The sequence below is a fragment of the Vulpes vulpes genome, chromosome 3 (assembly GCF_048418805.1).
Source record: "Vulpes vulpes isolate BD-2025 chromosome 3, VulVul3, whole genome shotgun sequence".
NCBI classification, from domain to species: Eukaryota; Metazoa; Chordata; class Mammalia; order Carnivora; family Canidae; genus Vulpes; species Vulpes vulpes.
The window spans coordinates 7,127,856-7,147,386 of record NC_132782.1 but is presented as its reverse complement, the minus strand read 5'-3'; the positions used below and the strand labels follow the sequence as shown (position 1 = coordinate 7,147,386).

At 39.4% G+C, this 19,531-nt stretch overlaps 1 long non-coding RNA gene across 1 annotated transcript in view; it reads right to left on the bottom strand.

Moving 5' to 3' along the window:
• LOC140598174 (uncharacterized) overlaps window positions 1-18,930 on the bottom strand; it is a 76,450-nt gene extending 57,520 nt beyond the window's left edge. Inside the window, exon 1 of the long non-coding RNA XR_012000296.1 lies at window positions 18,785-18,930. This is a non-coding gene — a long non-coding RNA (uncharacterized lncRNA). The remainder of the gene's footprint in view (window positions 1-18,784) is intronic.
• Window positions 18,931-19,531: the final 601 nt, after the last annotated feature.

Below are 19,531 nucleotides of genomic sequence, written 5' to 3'. Positions count from 1 at the left end.
AGTCTTCTAACACTAAAATTTCCAGTGGAGGTGGCATAACAAGATTTGGAATCTTTGGAGAAAAAGGCCTGAGGGTAAAGATATTTGACGATATTCCTTGCAGATTTACAGACAAGTTTGCAGTAATAAAGATCAGAAAATAGATTAGTAATAAACTTCTTTAGAGGGACATAATTATAGGGTTTGGTTCCTTTCTAGAAGAGAAGCTAAAAGAGAATTACAATCAACACAAATTTTAGAGGCACCTTTAGTGGTAATCATGGCACTTCTCAAGAGCAAGGGCTTTGCAATCAATTTTTGTGTAGTTGTGCTTTATGGACGACACAGTTCTTAACTATTAGGCAGTTAGTGGCTCCACTTTCTTGCACTTGCACCTGACTATGCCCAACCCCAACATCGTGAGATGAAGTGTCAAAAACAAGAAAATAGTGATTATTGATCTTCTTAATGTACTAGTCACATGCTAGTGTTGAAATAAGTCCCGTAAATTCGTCAGTCTGTCGATGTCTCGCTTGGTTTGGCTCACTCGGGGCATCCAAACATTGAATTACAAGGTCAGGTACATACAACAACTCAGGAATCACAAGTAAACAATTAGGGTTTTAAATCTTATCTTGGGATGAAGAAAACTGAAGGACTTACTAAAAACGACGAAACCACAGTCAGTAATGAGAATTCCATTCCATTTACTTCACACACTTGTATACACTACACTGTAAGAAAGAGTGATTCTGGAATCAGTCTCCAGTTCTGCCTCACTGTGGAACTCATGATAATCTTAACCAGAGAGTTTAAGTTCTGGTCCAGTTGGCATCCCTGTTAGACCTCTGCGTTGCCCTCATTCTACATTTTCTGACATGTACTAGTCTGATGGTCTAGTCAGTTCTTGAGAATGACAAAGTAATGTTGCAGCTCCTTGTCACCCTAAGAGCTCTGTGCCTGGGGCAAGGAGCATAATAAGTGCTCTCACTTCAATAGAGATTTATCAAAATGTAGGTGGAACAGAAAGAGGGAGTGGGAAGAAGCTGGGTTCTCGTAGAACACCAAGGAGTCCACAGGCCTGCAGCTTACTGACCTTGAACTTGGTTCTCTTACTCCACTCATCTCTGCTCAAAGGCAGTAGAGAGGGTCCCAAGTGCAAGAAAGGGGGCTTATGTTTTTTGCATTATCTTTCAAATTTTATATCTTGTTCTTGCTAAACACTGCTGTGAATCAGTATTCTCTGTATAAGAGCAGCATTCTTCTTCAAGCTGTAGCAATAAGAATATTCAAACCTCTTGGGTTTTAAAAAAGGAGGCAATATGATACTTTCTATGTAATACTGTTAATCATCCCCCCACAATAATAGGGGCACCAGGAATTACCAGGATCACTTCTCACTGCAAACCGTGAGGGTTACAACCACAGAATTCAAAAGCCTATGAATTTTTTTGTTTTGTTTTACACTCCAGATAGTATACTCATGCTCAGAAATTCAAAATTACTGGATTCCTTTTAATCTACAAAATTGAGTAAATCTAGGACCACATTCTTGCTTTATTTGTAGGCTGGGCCTATCACAGATTCCATTTTCTCTTTCTTGACTGAAATTAATTATTAGTAGCTTCTTCTGAAGGTAACACCAGATGTTCCTGATGACATCTTTTCCCCCTTGACAGCTTATTATCATAATGATGTGAGCCTATCTAAAGTCTATCCATGAGTTTGTCCTCTGTCAACTGCAAAAGTAAGGAATCACTAAAATAAGATAATATAACCAAGTTCTAAAAACTCAGTATGTAGTTGAGGTATTAAAAGATTCAGGAGTGATGACTGGGCAACTGTAGAATTTACATCCATAACCTTGGGCAAGAGTCATTATTGAAAAGATTAATCCCTCTGATACAGCAGTGAGGAGTTTCCTTACCTATATGTGCTGGGTTAGAGGGGGTAGGAAGGGGGAGGAAAGGAAAGGGGATGCTGCTGAGGTGTCTTAGATAGTCTTCATACAACTAGCCAGTTCAAAGACTCTCCAATTCAAGCTATCATCATCATACTGAAGATTTAAAATTTGCAGAGAGAAATAGAAGAAAGAAAAAAACTACAAAAACTAATGTGTAATGACTATATGCTATGTGCCAAGCACTTTGCTAAGCATTTTACAAATGTTACGCCATTTAATTCTTACCACAAACCTAAGAATAGGATGACATTCCGATAACTCCATAGTGACTATGCCCCTGGCCTGACAGATTAATGGACACATAGCCTATCCACACCCCCTCCAGTCATTATGCCATACCTCGGAGTACTGGCCAACAGTAAATCACATTGCCCAGAAAACTGAGGTTTAGAGTACTTAAGTAACCTGCCCAAGACATACAGCTAGAAAATGGCAGAGTCAGGACTTGAACCCAGATCTGCCTGATTTGAAAGCTTGAGATACTTTTCTTTTTACTCTACTACACTTCCTTCTCTTACAGTGAACCGTACCATACCAAGAGGCTTTTTGTGACCATTAAGATGCTAGATGACAAGTTACCCATGAAGAAATCCTGCTGAATACTCAACTCATATCACCCGTGAGAGCATTATGCTTTTTACCTTTTGGCTATACCTCTATCACTCCAGACACCACCTAATTCTTCCCCAAATATACTTGGACTAGACTTCTTTCTTGCCTTTGTTCATACCCTGCCCAAGTCAAAAATGTCCTCTAGCCTTCACCCTCCATTTGAAATTCAGTATGTCTTTTAATGTTGAATTACACATTTCCTCCTATATTAGGCAGTTAATCTGCTTGCCCCTATCACAATTCCTGCAAGGGGCAGCTCAACGGCCATGCGATCCCACCTTTTTGCACACTCATGCTTCCTCAACAAAACAATGGCTGACCCAAGGCCAGCCTATCGCTGATTAGCTGCCCATCAGGCTCTTTACAAAATATAGGGTCTGCATAGAATGATACTGAACGCTAGACCCAAAAAGTTCTATCAGGCTAAGGCCGGCAACTCTACAAGGCCAAGTGAAAGTGGAAGCTAGCAGAAACAGAGAGGGATGAAGAAAAGCAGAAAGAAAAGGAATCAGAGGGCCTCTGCCATCATTCAACTGCTGAAGGCCCCCTTCCTCCTGAGCCTGGAGTGTGTTTTCATTTTTTGTGATCGTCATATTATTTCAACAATCTCTACCTGAGTTGGGAGTAGGTCTTAAGTAAAACAGCATCTTGCATGGAGATCAGGTTTCTCTGCTCACTATTCAAGATTTAATGTCTTCCTGGTTGGCATTTACTAACCCTTTTGATTTATACTTCAAGTTGTGGTACTTTTATCTCACTTTCAATTAATGTTAATTATGCGTGTATCTGTCTCCTCACTTTTCCTTCAGACCAAGTCCATTCATCTTTCTCTTCCTTAGTACCCAGTAGAATCTGGCACATACTAGATTCTTAACAAATGTTTATTGGATTGGGTAATGCTTGGTGATGTCAATAACCATATCGTTAACTGGGCCTTCTGAAACTGTACTACTGACGTGCCACAAAAGGCTTTACCATCACTACCACCTCCACATGGGAGGCATCTGCTCCTAAAAGGTAGCAGAGAAGGAAAAGGAAGCAAAGAAGTTTAACTGACCTCCCACATTTGTGTTCCCTTTCTATAGTGTGGCTGTTCAATGCCTTCCCATCCACAGGCCATATTTCCCATCCACCTTCATATAGTTCATGTCTATTTCTTCCCCACAGAACATGATAGAAGCTTCCTCCAGACCAAAGTAGATATTTTTTTTAAATTTTTTTTTTTATTTATGATAGTCACAGAGAGAGAGAGAGGCAGAGACACAGGCGGAGGGAGAAGCAGGCTCCATGCACCGGGAGCCTGATGTGGGATTCGATCCCGGGTCTCCAGGATCGTGCCCTGGGCCAAAGGCAGGCGCCAAACCGCTGCGCCACCCAGGGATCCCCCCAAAGTAGATATTAAATCATTGTGAGGACCATGTAGCATAGAAGGAGCCTGGATCCTTGATTAAACCTATGGAAGGTTGCTGACCAGGGAATCCTTCAATGGACTGTGACAGGAGCAAGAAGTAAGTTTGTATTGGGTTAAATTATTGGTATTTCCGGGTTTAAATGTTAGGGCAACTGGTATTAATTAAACAAATACAGAAGACCACTGCCCCATTTCTTCTTTAAGGTTGAAGTATCCCCGCTTCTTCTAGTCTTTTGTTGTCTCGTTAAGATATTGATATGATTAATTGATTGACAGACAAAATTTCTTCACCACCATTTTTTAACCATTAGTAGATCCATCTTACATTTATTTCTACATATTATTGAATTATATTTTGTTGATGTTTACCAGGACATCTTGGTAAGAGATGAAGAGAAGTGAAGAGAGTGAATGGTAAGATGTGGAACTAATAATAATTCCTCTGAACTTGATTTGACTCCTGAAGGCCTTCTTCACTGGCATGTGGACAATTAAGATTACCTGACTCAAGGTGATCTAAAATAATAACGCAGATTCTGGATGTCAGTCTAATGGAAACAAACCTTCACCTCATGAAATTTGCAATCTGCATCCCTAATTCATCAAGCAGAGTGTGGATGCTGCCTTTCTGCTTTAAGTCATTAATATGTTGATTTCGATTCAACCAAAGAGGACTCACTGAAGGGTTTCATCATGAACTACATATACAGGGCAATCCTACAATATGTCATCAAAAACAATTTACAAAATTGTGGTTTTAAGACAGATGGTGCAGCTCTGTAATATAAATAGTAAGTAGTAGTGCCCTTGTCATGGTTAAATTCCTTTTTGTGAAATTTAAACCTTAGAAGCATGATTAAGGGTACTGAAGAGAAGCATGCTTTGGATAAACCCCCGAGTTCATCAGATGCTTTACATGCATTGGCATTTGTCTGAATCCCACAGACCATTAGGAACAGAGTGTGCTTTGGTTCAGGCCACTTATATGATATGCAGTTAGGCCATAAAGAAAGGCCCTTAGCATATTAAGCTGAGACCCATTCATGGACGTCTCACTCTATAATATGCTTCGATATGCCCCAAAGCCATGATTTCTTTCTTTCTCTTTTCTTTCTTTCTTCCCTTCTTTTTTTAGACCGAGAAAGTGTGTGTGCACATGTGAGCAGGGAAAAGGGTGGAAGGGCAGAGGGAAAGGGAGAGAGAGAGAGAGAGAGAGAAACCAAATCTTAAGCAGGCTCTGCACCCAGCACAGAGCCAGACTCTGGTCTTGATCTCTTATTTTCTTAGATAAAGGTTATATTCAAATGTTTGTTGGTGACACTTGCACATAGTAATAACAATTAACATTTTTTAGGCCATGACTAGGTAATGGACTTTGTGTTATTCACTTTCCATTTGTCATCTCTCTGATCCTCACAGTAACTGTATGAAGGTATCCCAAGATCAGTGCCCATTTGGGCTTAAGAAAAGCAAGGCTTCACAGCAAATATCATTCTCAAAGGGGAAGCACTGGGAGCCTTTCCCCTAAGATCAGGAACAAGACAGGGATGTCCACTCTCACCACTGCTGTTCAACATAGTTCTGGCAGTCCTCGCCTCAGCAATCAGACAACAAAAAGACATTAAAGGCATTCAAATTGGCAAAGAAGAAGTCAAACTCTCCCTCTTCGCCAATGACATGATACTCTACATAGAAAACCCAAAAGCCTCCACCCCAAGATTGCTAGAACTCATACAGCAATTTGGTAGCGTGGCAGGATACAAAATCAATGCCCAGAAATCAGTGGCATTTCTGTACACTAACAATGAGACTGAAGAAAGAGAAATTAAGGAGTCAATCCCATTTACAATTGCACCCAAAAGCATAAGATACCTAGGAATAAACCTAACCAAAGAGGTAAAAGATCTATACCCTAAAAACTACAGAACACTTCTGAAAGAAATTGAGGAAGACACAAAGAGATGGAAAAATATTCCATGCTCATGGATTGGCAGAATTAATATTGTGAAAATGTCAATGTTACCCGGGCAATTTAACACGTTTAATGCAATCCCTATCAAGATACCATGGACTTTCTTCAGAGAGTTAGAACAATTTATTTTAAGATTTGTGTGGAATCAGAAAAGACCCCGAATAGCCAGGGGAATTTTAAAAAAGAAAACCATAGCTGGGGGCATCACAATGCCAGATTTCAGGTTGTACTACAAAGCTGTGGTCATCAAGACAGTGTGGTACTGGCAAAAAACAGACACATAGATCAATGGAACAGAATAGAGAACCCAGAAGTGGACCCTGAACTTTATGCTCAACTAATATTCGATAAAGGAGGAAAGACTATTCACTGGAAGAAAGACAGTCTCTTCAATAAATGGTGCTGGGAAAATTGGACATCCACATGCAGAAGAATGAAACTAGACCACTCTCTTTCACCATACACAAAGATAAACTCAAAATGGATGAGAGATCTAAATGTGAGACAAGATTCCGTCAAAATCCTAGAGGAGAACACAGGCAACACCCTTTTTGAACTTGGCCACAGTAACTTCTTGCAAGATACATCCAGGAAGGCAAAAGAAACAAAAGCAAAAATGAACTATTGGGACTTCATCAAGGTAAGAAGCTTTTGCACAGCAAAGGATACAGTCAACAAAACTAAAAGACAACCTACAGAATGGGAGAAGATATTTGCAAATGACATATCAGATAAAGGGCTAGTTTCCAAGATCTTTAAAGAACTTATTAAACTCAACACCAAAGAAACAAACAATCCAGTCATGAAATGGGCAAAAGACATGAAGAGAAATCTCACAGAGGAAGACATGGACATGGCCAACATGCACATGAGAAAATTCTCTGCATCACTGGCCATCAGGGAAATACAAATCAAAACCACAATGAGATACCACCTCACACCAGTGAGAATGGGGAAAATTAACAAGGCAGGAAACAACAAATGTTGGAGAGGATGCGGAGAAAAGGGAACCCTCTTACACTGTTGGTGGGAATGTGAACTGGTGCAGCCACTCTGGAAAACTGTGTGGAGGTTCCTCAAAGAGTTAAAAATAGACCTGCCCTACGACCCAGCAATTGCACTGTTGGGGATTTACCCCAAAGATTCAGATACAGTGAAACGCCGGGACACCTGCACCCCGATGCATGGCCACAATAGCCAAACTGTGGAAGGAGCCTCGGTGTCCATCAAAAGATGAATGGGTAAAGAAGATGTGGTTTATGTATACAATGGAATATTCCTCAGCCATTAGAAATGACAAATACCCACCATTTGCTTCAACGTGGATGGAACTGGAGGGTATTATGCTGAGTGAAGTAAGTCAATCGGAGAAGGACAAACATTATATGTTCTCATTCATTAGGGGAATATAAATAATGTGAAAGGGAATATAAGGGAAGGGAGAAGAAATGTGTGGGAAATATCAGAAAGGGAGACAGAACATAAAGACTCCTAACTCTGGGAAACGAACTAGGGCTGGTGGAAGGGGAGGAGGGCGGGTGTTGGAGGGGAATGGGTGACGGGCACTGAGGGGGACACTTGATGGGATGAGCACTGAGTGTTATTCTGTATGTTGGCAAATTGAACACCAATAAAAAATAAATTTATTATTAAAAAAAAAAAAGAAAAGAAAAGCAAGGCTTACAGAAGTAAATAATGTGCCCAAGGTCACAGTATTAAATCAGTACCAGCGCCAGGACCAGAACCAAGACATTCTAAATCCAGTGCTTGCACTCTCTTTTTTTTTTTTTAAATCACATTTTATTAATGCATAAGTAGTACGTGTGTGATGTGAAAAAAATTCAAATACAGAGAAGCACATATGAAAAAATTCAAATATCATATTTCTACTGCTTAGAAATCAGCACTATAACTCCTTAAAGCAAATACTTCCAGATCCCATTCTAAATGCACATATTTATTTTCATCAAAATAAGATCATACCTAGCTCTAAAGTCTGCTTTTTCAGACAAGTATTTCAGTAAATTTTTTCTTGTCTAATTCTGGAAACATACTCAAATTTCCCCAATGACCCAACAATGTGTTTTACAATTTTTTTAAAGTTGATTTACTTAAATAAATATTCAATCCAGGACAACATACTGCATTTTTTTTCCCTATGTCTCATCAGATCCTTTTAATGTAGCACTCTCTTTTTTTTCTTTTTTTAAATGACATCCCTTTGTTAAAGAGACTAGACTAGCTGTCCTATATAATGTCCCATCTTCTGGATGTGCCTCATGGTACCATTTAGCTTATTGTTTTATCCCTTACTAATTGTAAATAAGAGATCAAAGATCTCTTCTAACAAGAGATTCTAACAAGAGTTAGAATTCCAATCCATGACCTAGGATTGTATCTTTAGATAAGATATTTAACTGCTTCGAGCCCCAGTTTTACATTCATAAGAAATTATGAAGACTAAATGTGATGTTAAGTGTCTTGCAGAGAGCTATATGCTCAGCATATGGGCCAAACTCCACAAACATCAGCTAGCACTAGGAAGCAGTCACACAGGGGAGTATACAGTAAACTGAGTTTGATTTTAAATCAGTGACATTTGATGATTGAATGGGCAGAAAGAGAGCCTTCAATCAATATTAGCCTGCGTAATAATCTGCTTGCTTAGGGCAAGTGCTTAATTTTAAAATTAATCTCATGGTATCATTATATATAGGGCCACTTCTCAAGTTTTAAAAAGAAAACTTAAAGAAAAGCAGGAGTAGATGGATTGCTGCCTACCCCCTTTTCTCTAGAAAATGCCTGCCCTGTTCACTGACTGGGGTTCCAGTTCACTGACTGGGGGTTCCCCAGAAGGCCTGTCTTCACTGCACACACCTGGGCAGAGCTGATTGGCTAAAAAGCAGACTCCTAACCAATCAGATTCGTTCTCTTGAGGACGTGGAATTGAGAGTAAGGAATTCCAGGCCGGTCTGATGGATGGAGATGCTGTAACTCAGGAACTCTGGGTCACCCATATTCCATCCACCATGTTAGAGTAACAGCTAAAACTATTCTACGGAAAGAGAAGAATAAGACACATCTCCTGAGAGAAGCAAAGATTAGAGATGAAGAAGACTTCCTAATTTTCCAATCCATTTCCAATTATTTTGTTTTTTATCTCTTCTTACACTTCGGGGTCTGTGAGATGTCCCTGAATATCCACACAATAATACACCCTTTTTGTTTTATGCTTCTTGTTACTTGTAACCCAATACAGCAGCAAATGTCCTTGAAACCATTGGGGAGATACCTATTTATATTTATGTACACACACACACCATACATACATTTCATCCTCTAACTTGATAATGCATGGTTAGCATTACAGTGTTCTTTACAACTCTGTTAAGAGGGCTATCACATTTTCTTTCAGTTTTGGCTAGCAAAGAGTAAGAAAATGAAGACCATATAGGCTAATATGTTTATTTCAAAAGAATGTTCAAATTGACACAAATTTTTATTGACCAAAAATATAATTCATTTGAAATAGAAAAAGGCCAAGATATAGAAAGCTGTTCTAAGATACAAGATCGCACTCAAGCCCTAAGAAGGACCAAAAAATGTTAGTGCTTAATATCGTAGAGTGATTTTTAAAACTTCTTTAAAATGGTTAGAGAATACTAATGTCTAAGGAGTAGTCATTGAGGCTAAGCACAAAGTTTTACTTTTCCTAAAAGAAGCAGAATGGTAATGCTTCCAGAGAGGCAAATACCAAGGATATCAAATTTACATTTTTTTACTCAATACCTAATTTAGATGAAAAAACAAAATAATACCAAAAAGTTATTGATTTGATTTGATCCCAGAAATTGGAATGAGATGAAAATGTTTCTAACTGAGATGAAAATGTTTCTAACTGAGCATACATCTATACATTTTTAAAATTTGGGAGCTAATTCACTTTATCTTATCTATCAAAGCATCATTCATTGTCAAATGCTCATTAAGGGAGCTTGTGGAAAGAAAAAATTTTTAAGTATGATGCTTTTAATGATTATATAATATATGCTTTGGTGAAACACTACAATTTAATATCAATCCCAAAAGCCTTTTGGAAATTTGAGAATTAACTTTCTGATAAGTTATTTGAAGGCCTATGGCTATAATTTTGGATAAAATGCCATGTAAGTATATAAAAAGAGATACTGACCAGACTCAAGAAAAAAGTTGTTAGCAAAGCCACCTATACAATCTTTTCTTCTCAATTACTTTACTGAAAATGTGATTCCCCCAAATATTCCCACATGTACCTATCATGTGGTAAATATGTCCACCAAGATAATTATGAACAGAGTAATTCAATGTGTTCATTCAATGAAAAAATATGTATCAAGTATCTACAATGTGTCTGGCAAATGTTCAAGGCAATGAGTTTAGAGGAATGAATAAAAAACACCAAATCCGGACTTTCAGGGAGTTTATATTTAAGAGCGGGAAGAGTAGGTATGTACGAATGTATATGAACTCTGAAAAAAACCGAGGCAAAATAAAGCAGATAGAGAGAGAGGTAGAAGGAGAAAAAATGCTATTTTAGCTACAATGGTCAGGAAAGCCCTCCATGATGAGCAGGGATATAAAGGGTGAGTAAATGAGTCATATAGCAGTCTGGAGGGAAACTCTTTAAGGTGGAATGACCAGCAAATGTGCATGTCCTGAAGTAGCAACATCCCTGTCCTGTTTTAAGAATAGTAAACACAAACATGGCTGTGGTTGAGTACACAAGGAAGAGGGTAAAGAAAGGAGATGAGAAAAGAATATGAGGAACAAATTGTGGTGATTTTATATTTGTCTGTAAATTCTGTAATACCTCTCCCTTCAAAAAGAGAAGTCTAATTCTTCTCCTGTCAAATGCAGGCCAGATTTAGGGACTTGATTTTAATAAATAGAATGTGATAAAAGGATGCTACGTGACTTCTGAGACTAGGTCATAAAAAAGACAGCTTGTGTTTCCCCTCTCTCTTGAGTCAATCATTCTGGAGAAAACTATATGCCATGTTATAAAGACACTCAAGCAACTTACAAAGAAGCATACATGGGGAGTATCAGAGGCCTCCCACCAAGAACTAGCCTGCCATGCCAGCTAGTGTTCAATATAGAAGGTACATTACCTGACTTTTTAAAAAACATCACCCTAGCTGCTCTGTGAATATGCTGTGGGAGGAAATAGTGGAAGGAAATGATTACAGGATTCCAGATAAAGGAATATTTTGGCTTATATTAGAGCAGTTACAATGCAGAAAATGGAGAGGTATTTAAGTTTCAACTGGATCAGATGCTAGTTGAGTAAGATGAAAATTTATTATAGGTTTTAAAAATATGTTTCTTTGATGAGCATTTTCAGTGATAGAATGGGTATGCAAAACCTCTTAGAGTAGGTTAAAGAGAGAATGGGAGTGTTAAGATACATATGGTAAACTTTAGAACAACCACTGAGAAAATAGCTAAATATTATAACTAAATATATATATGTATGTATATATATATATATATATATATATATATATATATATATATATGAGAAATAGCTAAAAGAATTAAAATGCTACACTGGAAACTATTTACTTAATACAAGAGAAAGTAGAAAAGGAAGAATAAGACAAAAAATGCTCCAGTATATGCTATCTTCCAGAGGCACACATTAGATAGCCAAAGTATGCAAAGAGCCCAAGTGTCCATCGACTGATGAATGGATAAAGAAGATGTGGTATATATAATCAATGGAATATTACTCAGCCATCAAAAAGAATGAAATTTTGGGCAGCCTGGGTGGGCTCAGTGGTTTAGTGCCACCTTCAGCCCAGGGCGTGATCCTAGAGACCCAGGATTGAGTCCCACATGGGGCTCCCTGCATGGGGCCTGCTTCTTCCTCTGCTTGTGTCTGTGCCTCTGCCTCTTTCTGTGTCTCTCATGAATAAATAAATAAAATCTTTAAAAAAATGAAATTTTGCCATTTACAATGATATGGATAGAACAAGAATGTATTCTAATAAGCAAAATAAGTCAGTCAGAGAAAGACAATTACCACTGGATTTCACTCAAAGGTGGAATTTAGGAAATAAAACAGATGAACGTATGGGAAGGGGGGGAAAAGAGAGAGAGAAGCAAACTAGAGGAGACTCTTAGGGATAGAGAACAAACTGATAGATGATGAAGGGAGGTGGGTGGGGAATGGGCTCAATCAATGATGGGTATTAAGGAGGGCACTTGTGATAAACACTTGTGATATATGTAAGTAATGAATCACTAAATTGTGCTCCTGAAACCAATATTATCCTATATGTTAACTAACTAGAATTTAAATAAAAATTTTGGAAAAAAATAAATATTTTCAAATAAAAAAATAAACATAAGTGGGTTGAAAGTAAAAGGACAGAAATAGATATAACATGCACACAACAATCATTAGAAAGCTGGCAATATTAGGGGTGCCTGGCTGGCTCAGTGAGTAGAGCATGTGACTCTTGATCTTGGGGTTATGAATTTAAACCCCACATTGGGTACAGAGTTTACTTTAAAAAAAAGAAAGAAAGCTGACAATTAATATCAGGAAAAGATGGACTTAAAAATCAGCATTGCTGGGCAGCCTGGGTGGCTCAGCGGTTTAGTGCCGCCTTCAGCCTGGGGTCTGATCCTGGGGACCTGGGATCGAGTCCCGCATTGGGCTCCTTGCATGGAGCCTTCTTCTCCCTCTGCTTGTGTTTCTGCCTCTCTCTCCTCTCTCTCTGTGTGTGTGTCTCTCATAAATAAATAAATAAAATCTAAAAACAAAAAACAAAACAGCATTGCTATATATAAAGAGGAATATTTTAATTTTTAAAAAAGGTCAAATCATTTGAAAGATACAATTACAAACATACACACCAAAGAGAGCATCCAAAATATATGAGGCAAGAATTGACACAACTAAAGGTAGAAATAGATCATTCAACAATAATAGCTGGAGATTTCAATGTCCCTATTTAAGTAATGGGTAGAACAACTAGACATAAGATCAACAAGGAAACAGAACACTTGAATAGCACTGTAAACCAACTAAATTCAATAGGTATCTGTAATACACTATATCCAACAATAGTGATATATACTTTCTCAAGTGCACGTAGAACTTTCTATGGTAGGCTATAAAGCAGCATCAACATTTAAAAAGATTAAAATTCCTTTATAATATTTTAATCCTTTTAAATGCTTTAATGCTTTTTCTCAGAGCACTCTGGAATGAAATTAAAAATCAATAACAAATTTGGAAAATTCCCAAATATGTGGAAATTAAACAATCCAGTGCTAAATAATCGATAGGTCAAAGGAAAAAAATCACAAAGGAAATTCCATAGGGAATCACACAGAAAATACTCTGAGCTGAATGAAAATATTACATACCAAAACTTATGAGATGCAGATAAAACAGAGCTTAGAGGAAATCTATCCATGTAAAGTGCCTACTTTTTTTTTTTTTTTTTAAGACATATTAGTTTATTTGAGAGAGAGAATGAGCAGTACGGGTAGGGTGGGGGGAGTGCGAAAGTAGAGAGGTAGGGGTGGAGGAAGAGGGAGAAGGAGAAAAACAGACTCCCAGTGAGGGTGGAGCCCAATTCTAAGCTTGATCTCACCACCCTGAGATCATGACCTGAACTGAAATCAAGAGTCAGAAGCTTAACTGACTGAGCCACCCAGGCACCCATGTAAGTGCCTACCTTTTAAAAGAAGAAAGATTTCAAAGCAATAACCTAACCTTCTACTTTTAAACACTGTGGGGGTAGAAAGCAAGAGCAAACTAAACCCCAACCAAGCAATAAGAAAGAAATAATAAGAATTAGAGCAGAGTGAAATAAAGAACAGGAAATGAATCAATTATAGCAAAAGTTTGTTCCTTAAAAAGGACAAAACTGGCACATTCTCTAGACTGACCAAGCAAAAAGAGAAAAGGTTCAAATTAGTATAATCAGGGACAAAAGAATGATTAGTACTACCAGTCTTATAGAAATAAAAAGAACTATGGGAATTACTATGAACAACTATATGCCAATGAATTAGATAAATAAGTCAAATTCCTAATGAGACATAAATGAATAAAACTCAAGAAGAAGAAAATCCGAACAGACCTCTAACAAGTAAAAAAATTGATTTTAGTAGTCAAAAAACACAAATAATTAAGTCCAGGCCCAAACTATACCAAACACTTAAAAAAGAATGAATGTGAATCTTTCACAAACTCTGCCAAGAAATCGAAGAATATATACTTCCTAACTCATTCCATGAGACTTTTTTTCAAAATCAAAGATAACACAGAAAAAGAAAAATACAGACCTCTTATAAATATAGACACAAAAATCCTCAAAAACCATACTAGCAAACTGAGTCCAGCAACACATAAAAATGACTGTACACCATGACCAAATGAGATTTATCTCATCAATGTAAGTTTAGTTTAACATTTGATAATCAATTAATGTTGCACAACACTATAGCAGTAGATAAAAAATAAAAACCATATGATTATCTCAATAGATGCAGAAAAAGCACTTGACAAAATTCAATATCCCCTTCATATTAAAAACACTCAACAAACGGCATAGAGGGAAATTCCTCAATCAAATGAAAGACATTTACAAAAAGCCCACAGTTAATATGATACATAGTGGTGAAAGGCTGAAAGCTCTTTCCCTAGGATCAGGAACAGTATAAGGATGTCTTGATCTCACCACTTTTATTCAACATTATAGTTTTCTCCACTATATATAGGATCTTTATGCAAAAGAATAAAGTTGGGCCCCTGCCTCACCCCATATACAAAAATTAATTCAAAATAAGTGAAAAACTAAACAGATCAAAGATTATAAAATTCTTAGAAGAAGCATAGGAATAAATCTGATTGCATTGCATCAAGGAATAGCTTTTTTTGGATGTGACACCAAAAGTATACAACAAAAGAAAATAGAGATAAATTGGATTTCATCAAAATTAAAAACTTTTGTGCTCCAGAAAACATCATTTAAGAGAGTGAAAAGACAACTCACAGTATGGAAGCAAATACTTGGCAATCATGTATCTGATGAAGAATTTGTGTCAAAAAAAAAAAAAAAGAATTTGTCTCTAGGATATATAGAGAAGTCTTGATAAGAAAAAGACAGCCCAATTAAAAACTGGGCAAAGCATATGAATAAACACTTCCCGAAATTAAATATACAAATGACCAATAAACACATGGATGGATGCTCAAAATCATTAGCCATCAGGGAAATGTAAATCAACACCACTTCCTACTCACTAGGAGAGCAATAATGAAAAAACAGATTACAAACAAGTTTTGACTAGAACCGTTGAAACTGGAACCTTGTGCATTGTTCATGGGAATGTAAAATGGTGCAGCCACTTTGGAAAACAGTCTGGCAGTTACTCAAAATCTTAAACATATAGATTTATCATCTGACCCAGCAATTCCATTGCTAGGTATGTAAATTATTCATCCACACAAAACCTTGAGAAGTGAAAAAGAAATTAAAACTTATGCTCACACAAAAACCTGGTTAGGAGTGTTCATAGCGACATTATTCATAAAAGCCACAAAGCAGAAACAAACCACATGTTTATTAACTGGCAAATGGATAAAGAAAATGTGGTGTATCTATACAATGGAATATTATTCAGCCATAAGAAGAAATGAAGTGCCGATATATGCTTCAATATAGATGAGCTTTAAAAAAATGCTAAGTGAAAAAATAAATAAATAAATAAATAAATAAATAAATAAATAAATAAATAAATAAAAATATGCTAAGTGAAAGAGGCCTTTTCCGAAAGACCACAAATCATGTGATTCTAGTTATATGAAATGTCTACAATACACAAAACTATAGGGATAGAAAGTAGGTTAGGGATTGCTTACGGCCTGGAAGTGAATTGAGGAAAATAGGTAGAAACGGATGGATATAGAATTTCTTCTTGGAGTGATGAAAATATTCTCAAATTGATTGTGGTGATGGTTGACAACTCTGTGAATACACTAAAAATTACTGAGTGATTTTTGCTTTAAGTGAGGGAATTTTATAGTATAGGAATTATATCTCGATGAAGCTGTACCTGAAAGGAGGTGAGAGAAAATGAGAGGAGAATTAGAAAACAACTGAGAAGACCAACTCTTTTGCAGAGTTTGCTATAATAGGGCAGAGAAATGGGGTGGAAGCTGGGGAGAAACGTGGAGTCAAGGTATGGCTAGTTTCTAAGTGGAAGACACTACATGTTTCTATTTTAATTAATGTTCCAGTGGGTGGCGATGGTGGAGAGGGAGAGACCACTTGCAAATAGGCAGGAGGTGATGAGGTCCGTTGCAGAAGTAAAGGAGTTGGTCTGAAGTCAAAGTGCAACCTTGCAGCTCAGCCCAGCAGCACCATGGGGCCCGCACGGAGTCTGGTGGCAGAGGCTGGAAGGGTGGTGCTGTTGCACTGAGGAGATTTGTGAAGGGGAAGACAGAGAGAGGATCCGGGATAGAAAAGGGCAGCCCCCGGGAATCTGGGTGATGAGCCTGAGGGATGGGGGGGGAGGAAATGGTACCGACAGAAACTAGCAACAACCCAAGACCATTGCTCTTGATAAGCCCTCTCTGCCCCCAGATCCCTTGGGACTGTACTTTATTTGCTCAGTGAAGGAACAGCAGCCAAGCTCCCCACTTCAAAGCATTCAGGCCCCATGAGGGGGGGCGTGATAACAGAGGCACCGCCACCTTCCATCTCTAGCCCCATGGCACATTTTACTCATGCTGGTTTCCCTCACCTGGCTTGCTTGTCACCTCATCTACCCTCTCCCCGCCCGACCCCTAACCCAGCAAGATTGATCTGAGAGTCATCCCTATACTTCGAAGTTCAAATCTCTACTTGTCTTTGAAATCCCTCCACTCTGAACTCACTATCTAACCCCAGCCTGGCCTGGACTCGGTTTGCTGTTCCCAGCTTGGCTCTGACAACTCCGAGTGATCTCACCCCACTGTGGAGCCCAGATAGGACTGTTGTGTTCTAAAAGGTCACCAGTCAATGGGGTGTTTGGAACTCAAAGAATTTCCCCATAGAAAAAAATTATTATACATAGTGGTATGGTTCCCAGGCCAATCCACAAAGGCCTATTTAACCAACCGTGCTGCTGGCGTAGCTGTCCTAAGCCATGGGGGCCCCTAAGTCTAGCGAGGTTGACCCAGAGGGGAATAGACAAGAGAGTGGAACCCTTGACAATTTAACAGTTCCCATGGAAACTTGGGGCGGGGGCGGGGGGAGAAATCCAGTGGCAGAGGAGGGAAGAAGGGGGTCGAACAGTATGTCTCAGCGGGCAGCAAAGCAGAAGTGGAGGTTGCAGAGCAGAGGGCACCCCTGCCCGAGGGGGCTCACAGAATGGAACATCACAGACTGGGAAGGGGCCAGTAGCAGGGGAGCAGAGGCCAGCCCCCGGATCTTTCATAAGCAGCATAACATGACAGGTCTCCCTTTCACTGCAGAGTACCTGCCCTCCAGCTAACTCTGTCTCTTTCTGCCCCGTTCCTATGAAGTTCTGGACTTTTCTCTGGCCCCCTGACCACCCACCCCATCCTGCTTACTGGAGGGCCTCTGATTGCTGGCTATTCACTTAGTGAGGCTGCCTCTCTTTAGTTTGCATGCTTTTTGGTTGAGGGCAGGGTTTATTTTGGCTGCCTCCCATCTATGCCATTCTATAACCTTACTTTTAGTAAGTGCATCTTGGGCTCCTTGACGGGAATCCCTCTCTTCCACTGATACAGACTAGGGCATTGTTGACCAGGGCACCGTGCCCTCTGCCAGCCAACGGAACTGCAGGAGGGATTCCCAGCCAAAGCTTCAATTCCTCGGGGTCTAGCTCACTCTCTAGGCTTTCCTTCAGTGTGCAAGTGGATTGTTTTGAGTAGGAGTCCGCCAGATTTGTAAACAATGATCTGCAATACACACACGATATCAGAATGTTCTGTTCATCACCTATTTTATATTCCCTACTAAACCCCCCCAATGCTCGCCTGTCTTGGCCCCAGTCTACTTCTGCACAGACTCTTGCAGTTTCCTATGTGCCCTGCCTGCCTGGTCCTCCTGCTGCTGCTCAGGACCCACTGTGGCTCCTGCCATGCCCTTCCCGGCACGCTTTTGGCTGAAATGAAAGCAAACATCTATAGGTTTTCCTTCCTAGCCCCTGCCATGGCTTCCCCTTCAAATTACACAGCCCAGTCTTTCAGGCCCATGTGTCTCAGAATCATCTGTGTGACTAGAGAAAAAAAAAAATGCAGATCCACAGGTCCCAAACTCAGGAATTCTATTTCAGTAGGTCTGAGCACAGAGCCCGGGAGCCTGATGCTCTACAAACAGCCCAGGCGATCATGAGGCCCACGATGTGGGAAGTGCTGCTGTGTGGCACCGCCAGTCCTCTCACACGCCTGGCAGCCTTGCCATCCCCAGGGGCTGGTGCCCTGAATGAATCCTTCTGCCATGAAATCTCCAGGCTTTCGGTAAATATTTCTTGGAGTTTTCATGGATAGTGAGAGGGACCCACATCGAGAACTGCTAACAGCAATAACAGATAACAGCTCCAACCCCACAAGTCAATTGGCAAATTTGAGTTCACTTTTGCCAAGTTGAGTCTTGGTTTAAAAAAAAAAAATGGTTTTGACTGGTGAGGCAGAGGGAATCTGCATATTGATGAAGCTGCAGATATGTTGGCCCAAAGATACACACACTTACCTCCATTCTCTTTTCGCCACCATTTGACGATCTGAAGAATAAAAACCCTTGTGCACAATGAGCTGATAGCCATCCCAACCTACCTGATTGAGGAGAGTAGGAATAAAAAAAAATCCGAGGCCTGGATTCATCAGCGCTCAGTATACAACACTGCCCCAGATAAGGCCTCGTGCCTCAGACCAGGGGGAACAGCCTCGCATCAAAGCAGGAGGAGGCCATCCCCGAGCACAAAAGGATTTGCTAGCCCTCCTTTCTGTCCTTCTGTGCCATGCAAAATAGCAGACACGTTGGCAGCAAGACGGAGCAAATGGCCTCTCAGACTTTTGAAAAGTATCATATTACATGCGTCTCTTGATGATAGGTAGCGTGGCTCTAGCACTACCACCCAGGCCAGCTCCACCGGGGCTTTTATGATTATTAAGTGATACACCGTTCTCAGTGGTGGGAGCAGACAGGTTTGCATGAGAGGTGGCCGGGATTGCCAGCTAAAAGGCTTGTTGTCTTTGTTTCAACATTTTCCTCTCCAACTTCCTATCACTCCCTTCCTTTAACAGAAAAAAAAAAAAAAAAAAAAAAAAACTATTTGTAGTAGCTGCTCTAGTTTCTGCCCTTAGAAATCTGCTCTATTTATTAACTACTCCTCCGGTGAAGAAATTCCACTGAAATTCCTTCAGGGCCTGGCTGCCTTTCAGCTTCTCTTTGCACATTCCTGCCTCTATGTATGTCACCATCTTAAATAGCTGAGCCTTCTGTGCTTTAATAAGGTCTCTCTATAATCTTTTTTTGAAGAACACAGACCTAGTTTTGCTAAGTTTCTGAATACCTTAGAT